The sequence below is a fragment of the Branchiostoma floridae genome, chromosome 18 (genome assembly GCF_000003815.2).
Source record: "Branchiostoma floridae strain S238N-H82 chromosome 18, Bfl_VNyyK, whole genome shotgun sequence".
In the NCBI taxonomy this organism is placed as follows: domain Eukaryota; kingdom Metazoa; phylum Chordata; class Leptocardii; order Amphioxiformes; family Branchiostomatidae; genus Branchiostoma; species Branchiostoma floridae.
The window spans coordinates 1,056,634-1,065,548 of NC_049996.1; the positions used below are offsets into that span (position 1 = coordinate 1,056,634).

Sequence of the window (8,915 nt, forward strand, 5' to 3'; positions counted from 1 at the left end):
TGTAAACATGGTACTGTTTTGAGGCTGCCCATGTACTGAAAACTACATGCACATCAACATCACACCTATTTTGTACAAGTTTAGCGATCATTTTATCTATCATTCTAACATGATCCTTTTCCATTCGTTGCGTTAAAGCATTTGGCGGTGATCGGGTCCTAAACTTGGCCAATTTCCATGTTTCTGACATGCAAAAATCTGTGAAAATGGCCTCAAAACTTGTTTGGGCTGTTGCCATGGCAACAATGAGTTTTGATCGGAATGAAGGCTATTTTGAGGGATTGTGGGCCAAGTATTATCACATTGCAAAATATGAGCCAAATCGATTTTTTGACCTTGAGCACTGTTTGTGGTAAACTAATTGTTTATTTATAGTTAACATATTTCTTTTTCAGGTATTACAAACAAAGATGTAGAAAGCAACCTACCACTCTGCGCACCTCACCTGCCAGAGACAGAGTCTGAAGGCTACTGGTTCAACGGAACCTGGTATTGTCTGAGATGCCGAGCAAGGCGATTTTCCACAGCTCGATCAGTTTTGGACTGTCTCAAAAACAAATCATTGTCCTTTTTCGGGGATTCCACGACCAGGCAGTGGTGGGCTTATTTAAGAGATTTCCTGGGCTTAGGTCATAGTGGGAGTGTTTATTACAAAGCATCATCTGTAAGCAAGAAACATAATATTCACTTGAAGTTTTCGTTTCATCACTTTCCTAGAAACGTCAATAACGCAAAGAAGGCGGCAGAAGTTAAACAGCTCACTTATGTATCCGAGGGCATTGATGACATCGTAGGAGGACCGAATGTTGTGATAATTGTAGGGTTATGGGCACACTACATGGCTGAACCTATGGAAACATTTCGTTCACGGGTCTGGGGTATTCGCCATGCCATAGAAAGACTGCACAGCCGCTATCCAGACACAATGGTCATCTGGAGAACTAGTAATACTAATCATCACGATAAGCTCTTTCACTTTTTAGAAAACAGCGATTGGTATGCCCGCCAAATTCTATTGGAAGTTAAAAAAATACTAAAAGACCTAAACGTTGTGATTCTAGATGTCTGGGAAATGTCGCAGTCTATGTGGCACAACGCTACTTTGCACCCGCCCAAGGACGTTATCAAGGAGCATGTAAATATGCTATTGTCGTACATTTGCCCTCTTAAAGGGGAACTCCAGAGTCTTTGAAAGCATCTATTCAATATACTAATAACTATTGTTATGGAATGGTGAAATATCACTTTGTTTGCTTCATGGCATGAGTCCAATTTGATTTGCATTTATGATGGTGGCCTAAAGTTATTGCAAAAAGCCTGGTGTCGCAGTGACCTTCCCCACCGATAATGTTGTGAAAAAAATCGTATAAACCAACAACAGCTACTCATTTGACTATAAATGATGGTTTTGGGCACGGTGCATTATGCAGATGATTATATGAGCATATAAGCAGCATATAAAATGATAAGCAATAACACATTCACAAAGTGATAACGACATAATCAGTATACTCAACTTAATGTCACCAGAAACGACGCAAACAATATCCTAGAAAGATAAACTTGGTATATGCCTGATATGATGTTTTGGCAGTAAAAGATAGTAACTAGTTCTAATACAGGGATTTTAGTAACACGTTGGAAGTTGGTTATGTATGCAGAAAGATCTTGATTGGAGAACCATTTTGTGGAAAATGTCTTTTTTAAGTCAAGTCATGCCAGATGTATTGCACAACGATTGCCTAAGGTACAATTTATCCATGTATTATCAACAACTAAAAACTATCTACAACCGTATACTAATGTAACATAACAGAAAATATGGCGGCAAGGTGTTTTTTTACCTGGTTGAAGCACTACTTCTCATTTGCATTGCATTATCCATGCATATATATATTTTGGCCTAGGTGGACAGATATGAAGTCCTGACATGATAGAAGTATAGAAGTACATTGAATATTTCTCTGCTTGTTTTAGCTAATGTTGTTCTGTTGTTACATATGGTCAATACGTTTTTCCTTTCTTCGTTATAATAATGGCATATCAATTTCGGGCATATTCGTTATTTTGCTTTCAACTTTGACATTAAAGATATACAACAGTATATCGCACTGTTATCATTTCCCTTTAACATACCTACAATTACGAATCGCAGCAACACGCACTGCTGGAATCTAGGGATACCTGTCTCAACAGATCTCAAAGAATGCGTCGTTGCCGTTACATTTGAAAACAAAAGTGTTAGTTGTTAAATTTTCTGTGATATATAGATGTATTACGGTAGTTCCCTGTTTCGGAAAATCAATTAACCCTCATCCGACCGTATGGGGTCATTTTTGACCCCAGGCGTATATTTTAATCTGCCATAGCAACATTTTTCATCAGAGAAAAAATTCCTTCCATGAATTTGTTTGTATACATGTCTTACAACATCTACCAATTTTTCGCCGAGTTTTGCCCATTATTGTATAAGCTATACTTGAAAGTTTGTGTCTTGTTCGGTGGGGTCAAAAATGACCCCAGCCAATTATGGATCATTAATTACATAAATATCAAGATATTTCAATAAAATAACAGGCATTCCTCATTATTGCTATTGCAGCAACAGGTTATAGTTGCTTAGATGAGTAAACACCGAATATTTTGAAAGAAATTTAGTATTTTAGTGTAAAACACAGTTTTTCGACATTCTCCATAAATTATGATAATACACACTAATTACCTATGCTAATGAAAGTGAAAATGTTTCTAATTAATTAAAAAACAATATATGGACAGAATGTGCAGAGGGAACCTACAAGAAAGATATTTATGGGAAAATAGACAAGAGTAATTGTATGTATGTGTTTAGATGGCGGAATATGGTGCATAATTAAGTAATAAATTCGTTACTTTTCACAAATATTGTATTTTTTCTTGTTAAATAACATTATTATGCTAACAGCATTATTGCATCATCACAATTATTGTTTAGAAATTGATAAAACAAAACATTGTTTAAGTAAGTTTAGTATGGTAGATTTTCAGAGCAAATGTGGGTTTTCCTCATTAACTGCATAAATTATGATAATGAGTAATAACTACTGACACCAAAACTTGTCAAAATATTTTTCATAGGTTAGTGAAACAGTAAATACATAGAAATGACAAAATAAGCCAGCAGAAATATGTCTATGAGCAAAACAAAATGGGGTCAAAAATGACCCCATACGGTCAGATTCGTCGTAAAAATGTAACGGTCGGATGAGGGTTAATAACGTTACATTTACGTTATATTACTTCATGATGATATCAAAATTATCAGGGATCATAAAACTTTATTACCCCCTGCAATCGTAGTTACTGTACATAAAGCCGTTTTGAACTTTCTGAAAGGGAATGCCATAAAAGCCCAGTCTGGTAATGTTTAAATAGAAGCACGGCCAATTAAGGGGCTTAATCTCCATATTTTAACATCCACTAGTCTTTAAACTTTTTGTGTATCATCTTAAATGTCTGATAGTCACTCAAGTGCTCTCGTTACCTTAGTGACCCTACTGTTAGCGAGACATTGTGTCCGGCGTCCATCAGACAAGCAGTTATGGCGTCGACATTTAATGTTAACCTACCTCCAACCTCTTAAACTCAACTTCTTATATTCTCTACATTCCAAAATTAGAAAACTGACAAAATTCTTTTGCATAACCCTAAATGTCTGATAGTAATTTGAATTCTATTTCAAGCTACCGATTGTAAGAAAGGGTGACGGAAGTTGGCTATGCTGGCGAAATGATTTACGGCACATCATATTAGAAGCGGATCCGTACCTGGATTTCAAAAAGGATTACTGTAAAAAAGATACATGAGATAACTTTGCGAAAAGTCGGGGGTACATTTGTTTTCCCAAACAATCATCTATCAGAAAATAACACTGGCTTCTAATGGAATGCCACTTGTATTCAATTACCTGGCGACAGCAATGACATCGAAGTGCGCTTTTGATATTTTGATGTTCAATAAGAGTGTCAAAAGTGTTTCTATCTGGTACAAATCTCTATGATCTGGAGTAAATCTATAATTATTTAATGTAATCAGACAAAAGTTACCCTTCGATGTAATTGGTGTCAGAAACACTTAAAAACATTAGCATTCATAATTTAGGTCACTCAATAAATCTTCTTTGTCACGGGTAAAAGGACTTTTCCCTACTTGTCGTATCTGAAAATTCCTCTGTACTCCTAGTTGCAAAGGACTATGACGAAAATTTTGTTACGCTGTCCTGATTCGTTACTACTTTTAAAACCAGGCACCTTTGACCTCTTGCTAGCGTCACGCCTCCTCTAACTATACATGATAACTACTTTGGGCCAGATCAAGATACGGAAGACTAGAGGAACGGTCGAACGCTTGTTTGTAAGTACTTATAATTGTTTAAAGATATAGTGAGTAAAGAAGATATGGTATTGATAATTTGGAAATTGAAGGATTTCGCCAAGAGAAATAACTTTTAAATGTAATTTCCCATTCGTCTTCTTAGCAATATTCTGGCGATACATGTTACCAATTACTGGAAATACAAGGTCCCTAAATAATTTTTCATATGTATTGTTGCAGCAGAGGAAGACGAAAATGACTACAGTCGGACTGTTTCAACATTTCTTTAAAGCATTGTTGGCGTTCATCTCCGTGCTAATTATTATCTACATTTATCTTTATCATGAGCATGGAACATTGAAAGCTTCTTTTCAAGCGGAAGTTAAAAATGAAGAAGGTAAAGTTGCCGTACTAAAAATTGTTTAGTGGGGGTAAGGTCTTGCTACCGTCCAAAGAAACTACTTTCAGCGTTAGCTTTTTGGAGGGACATTGACGTGAACCGCTGGGCTAATATTTTGCCTGCTTTGGTTGAACCGACGTCCTTTTTTTGTATGACAGAGCTAGAATTTAGCTAATAAAATATCAAATCTTATTTCTATTTTCTGAAAGATTATGATGAAGAGGCCGTGGACAGATTGGTGGAAGCGGAACAGCAAAGAAGGAAGTCCTTGCTTGCCAAATACTGTCAGAGTAATTTTTCGTCAAGTGCGGTCAGTAATATCTTGAATTACAAAGTTAATAGCTCAATTTATCTTATTACAACCATATACATCGATAATATTTCAACTGGACCTGTCATCGTAATTTTATGTTCACGTTGCTAAAAATGATAACATATTGCAAAGAAAAAAGTTACAAACAATAAAGTCATTTTGCTAACACAAACAAACCATTGTTTGAGACATTATCTATGTTTACCATCCTCAAATATGAAACATTTACATTTACCCAAAACAAATGTGAAGGATTTTAAGAACCTTTTTCTAATCTTCGTCGAAATAATCTAGCCAAAAAATTGAAATTGATAACACCATAATTAATCATGTTACGTCATCCTTGCGAAAGATTTCTTAAAATCTACAGACTACATCATTCTTTGAAATTTTGCTGGTCATATGATGATTCATTTTAGACTTACAGGGGTCAAAAACGGCGGGACATCTAGTTGCTTTGCGTCTAAAGATCACTATGGTACTGACATTTAAAATCCGATTTTAAAACAGTCAATATATCTGCTCGTCAATTTAATGAAGTTTTTCTATTAAAGAATTTCTACTAAAGAATTTCTATGAAAGATGGCTAAAATGGCATTCTTTTAAACTGTAAATGTTACAATCGTCTTTACAAAGATGTGCATAGCTATTGCTGATGTTTCAAAATCCGATACCCCTTTCCATTCTTTTTCAGAAATCCCTGAATCCATTTTACTTCGTCGTGAGTGAAAATAGAAAAATCATATATTGTCGGACTGGAAAAACAGGAAGCACTACAACTTCGGCTTTGTTATATAATCTGGAACATGGTTATAATATGACAGCGAAGGAATTGACGATAAACAAGGGCTCTTACACTTCAAGACTATTAAACACGTACAATAAGGAAGAGATAGACCATCGTGTATCGTCCTATTACAGCATTGTCGTTACGAGGAACCCAATAGAAAGGTAAGAATCCGTTTAATATGAGCTGTTCTAAATTTGCTTATATTTATCATCCGTAACAGCGACAGTGGAACATATACCAACTGTCTATTTCCCTTTCGTCCATATTACGTTAAATTTGTATTGAATTCTGTTTTTTTTTACCCTATTCTAAATTTACCTCGGGGTATGTAAAGGCACACCAGTAGGAAGGTAGATATGATGATGTGTAGAGAGATATAAACGGGTCCCACTAAAATCCGAGAACTACCAAAAACTACCAAAACAAGAGTTCGTAGACTTCATATCTCTATGAAATAGTCTGATAATGTAAATGTCTTTCGCATTTGCATATCTATAATTAGTTATTTACACCTCTAAAAAACTACGCTGGTCACTATTTTGATTGTCCAAGCATATACCACATCGATGAATTATGGTATTCTGGCATTAATTATGCAAATACCTGCCAAACTACATATATATTTGCGCATGTATTTAAGTTCTATAAAAGAAACACTGCAAATACAGATCTTCCTCTTTACTTACGCAAATTAAGTGTTAATTTGCATAATTTGCACTTCACGCTGTACATCTAAGTCTAAGCTACCTACATACCAATTATAATGTAATTTTGTCATTCCCTTCTTCAGTTATCCAACTTAAGAAGATTTTGACAAAAATGCCCATGCAGTTCTAGAGCAACCTGCTAGAGGGGCCAAATATACACCACTTATTCCTTACGTCACAAGCTATCTGCCATCCAAATATCAATACCATAACACATCCAGTTCAAAAGATCCAAAAAAGGATATCCTGCTGCAGTACCAAGGTCACATACCAGGTGGCCCAAATTGACCTTGACCTTTTTTCTTCCCAACACCAACCTACGAACCGATTATCATCGTAATCCATCCAGAGTTTCATGAGTTATACTCACTACAAAAGTTCGGATACACAGACAGACACACACACAGACAGACACATAGACACACCAAAAAATATATCTCCATTTTTCCAGGAGATAGCAACTCGACTCAACCATAAACAACTGATAATTATTGCAATAGGTTATTATTTAGTATTTTTTTTTATTTGATTTTGGACAGGAGTCGGGCTGGGGCGGATTAATTTGTTTGACGACATATGTTATTGATATAATATTAGTAAGAATATTGTCAACAATCTCCTTTGCCTGTTCGAACATATTAATGTTCGAATTCAAATTCACGGATTCTGTTATGAATGGGGACTGCTTGATCATCTAGCAAATTTTTAATGGATATCTATACTAGTTGTCATCAATTGTGTATCACCAAGCAGAGGTTACGGTGGGGGCGGGGTGTAGTAGTGGCCACAACAAAGAATCGCAGTCACGACGAAAATTCTGCTAGGAAACTAAGTTTGCTTATTAATTACTGCTAGCAAATTCTACTGCCTATTTAGCCAATGTGTACTATTTTTTTTTCTAGCAACCAAAACAATCCAGTATATTTCTTGCTCAAATATAACGCATTTCCACTGCCACAAAAACGGTTTAAATGGACAAACCACAAACCACAGAGACCCCATATTTTGGATTAAACTAAATGATCAAAAAGGATTCTGCTATACGCCATAAAACGGTGTGTAATGGAAAGGTGTTTCCACAGGCTATACCCCCTCTGCTGGAAGAATACTTCATTCAGAATCAACCCCATTCTCTCCCTCGGCCGTGGAGAAAATAATTCAAGGGATAGTAACTAGTAGATTAAAGAAATAGAAATAAGCACTTTTCAAGTTGTTCTCCGTTGTTTTCGAGTCCTGACCGGTTTCCCATGCTTATTTTGACATGTTTTCGGCGGTTTCGAGTTGTTTCCGGTATTTGTTAGAGTTGTTTTTTGTTTTTTTTGTTAGACCGCTATACATGTGAAACCAAACCCGTCTGTTTCATTCCTAAAAGGTCATTCAAGGATGGAGCGGTACTAAATTTATTTAAACATCCATTCGTTGTTTCTCTTCCTAAAGCCCCGGTAACAAACAGTCGAACATGGCCTCACTACTTCACCATTTACTTTTCATTCGGCCATGAATGGCGGGTCTGTGAAGAGTTGGCTGGTGGTCGCTTCTGGTGTCTGATAGCGAGTCACCAGTTAAATCATGATCCTGTATTAGCCACTGGTAGCTTGCTCCCAACTAATTGAAAATCTACCAATGACTCACACAAAGACCTTTAGACAAAACTCTGCTAACTCATTCGAAACAAAACCAGAAGGTGGGCGAATTAAGAACCGCCCTAACGAGACTGTCGCTCTTTCAGGTAGCTCCCAATCCAAGGTAATGTGGAGCTTTGTATACCATAGCGATGGCATTTATTATGTGCAAAAAGGATACGATTGACGTGATTCAACACTTTTAAGAAGTCTATTATTACCTTTGCCAGAATGGCTAAGGTTATGTTTTAGGCTTGTGAGTCTGTGTGTCTGTCTGTCCGTCTGTCTGTCTGTGTGTTAACAGTATAACTCAAGAAGCCTTTGATGGATCCCAATAATATTTGATAGGTGGGTAGGGGTCGGGAAAACGAAGGACAATGGGCCCCCTAGCGGCTTGCTAAGGTACTGCAGCAAAACCTCAATTTCTTTTATCTCGTGTTCTGGACATGCTGTGGTTATGATTTTTGAGTGGTAGATAGCCCTTTTTGCAGAGAGTGAGTGCTTTAAGTTTGGACCCCCTAGCGGCTTGTTTGGAACTGCATTCGCCGTTTTCCTATCAAACTTTGGACGAGAATAACTCAAGAACGTGTTGATGGATCGTCATGGTTTTTGGTATGTAGATAGCCCAAGTAACAATGTACACAATGGAATACCAATTATGCAAATGAGCAACTAATTTGCATAATTAATGAGGAAAGTTTATAATCCACTGCATTTCATGATAGGACTT

At 36.5% G+C, this 8,915-nt stretch overlaps 1 long non-coding RNA gene across 1 annotated transcript in view; it reads left to right on the forward strand.

Moving 5' to 3' along the window:
• Positions 1-5,895: 5,895 nt before the first annotated feature.
• Positions 5,896-8,915, forward strand: part of LOC118405594 — a 10,259-nt gene continuing 7,239 nt past the window's right edge. Inside the window, exon 1 of the long non-coding RNA XR_004829911.1 lies at positions 5,896-6,017. This is a non-coding gene — a long non-coding RNA (uncharacterized LOC118405594). The remainder of the gene's footprint in view (positions 6,018-8,915) is intronic.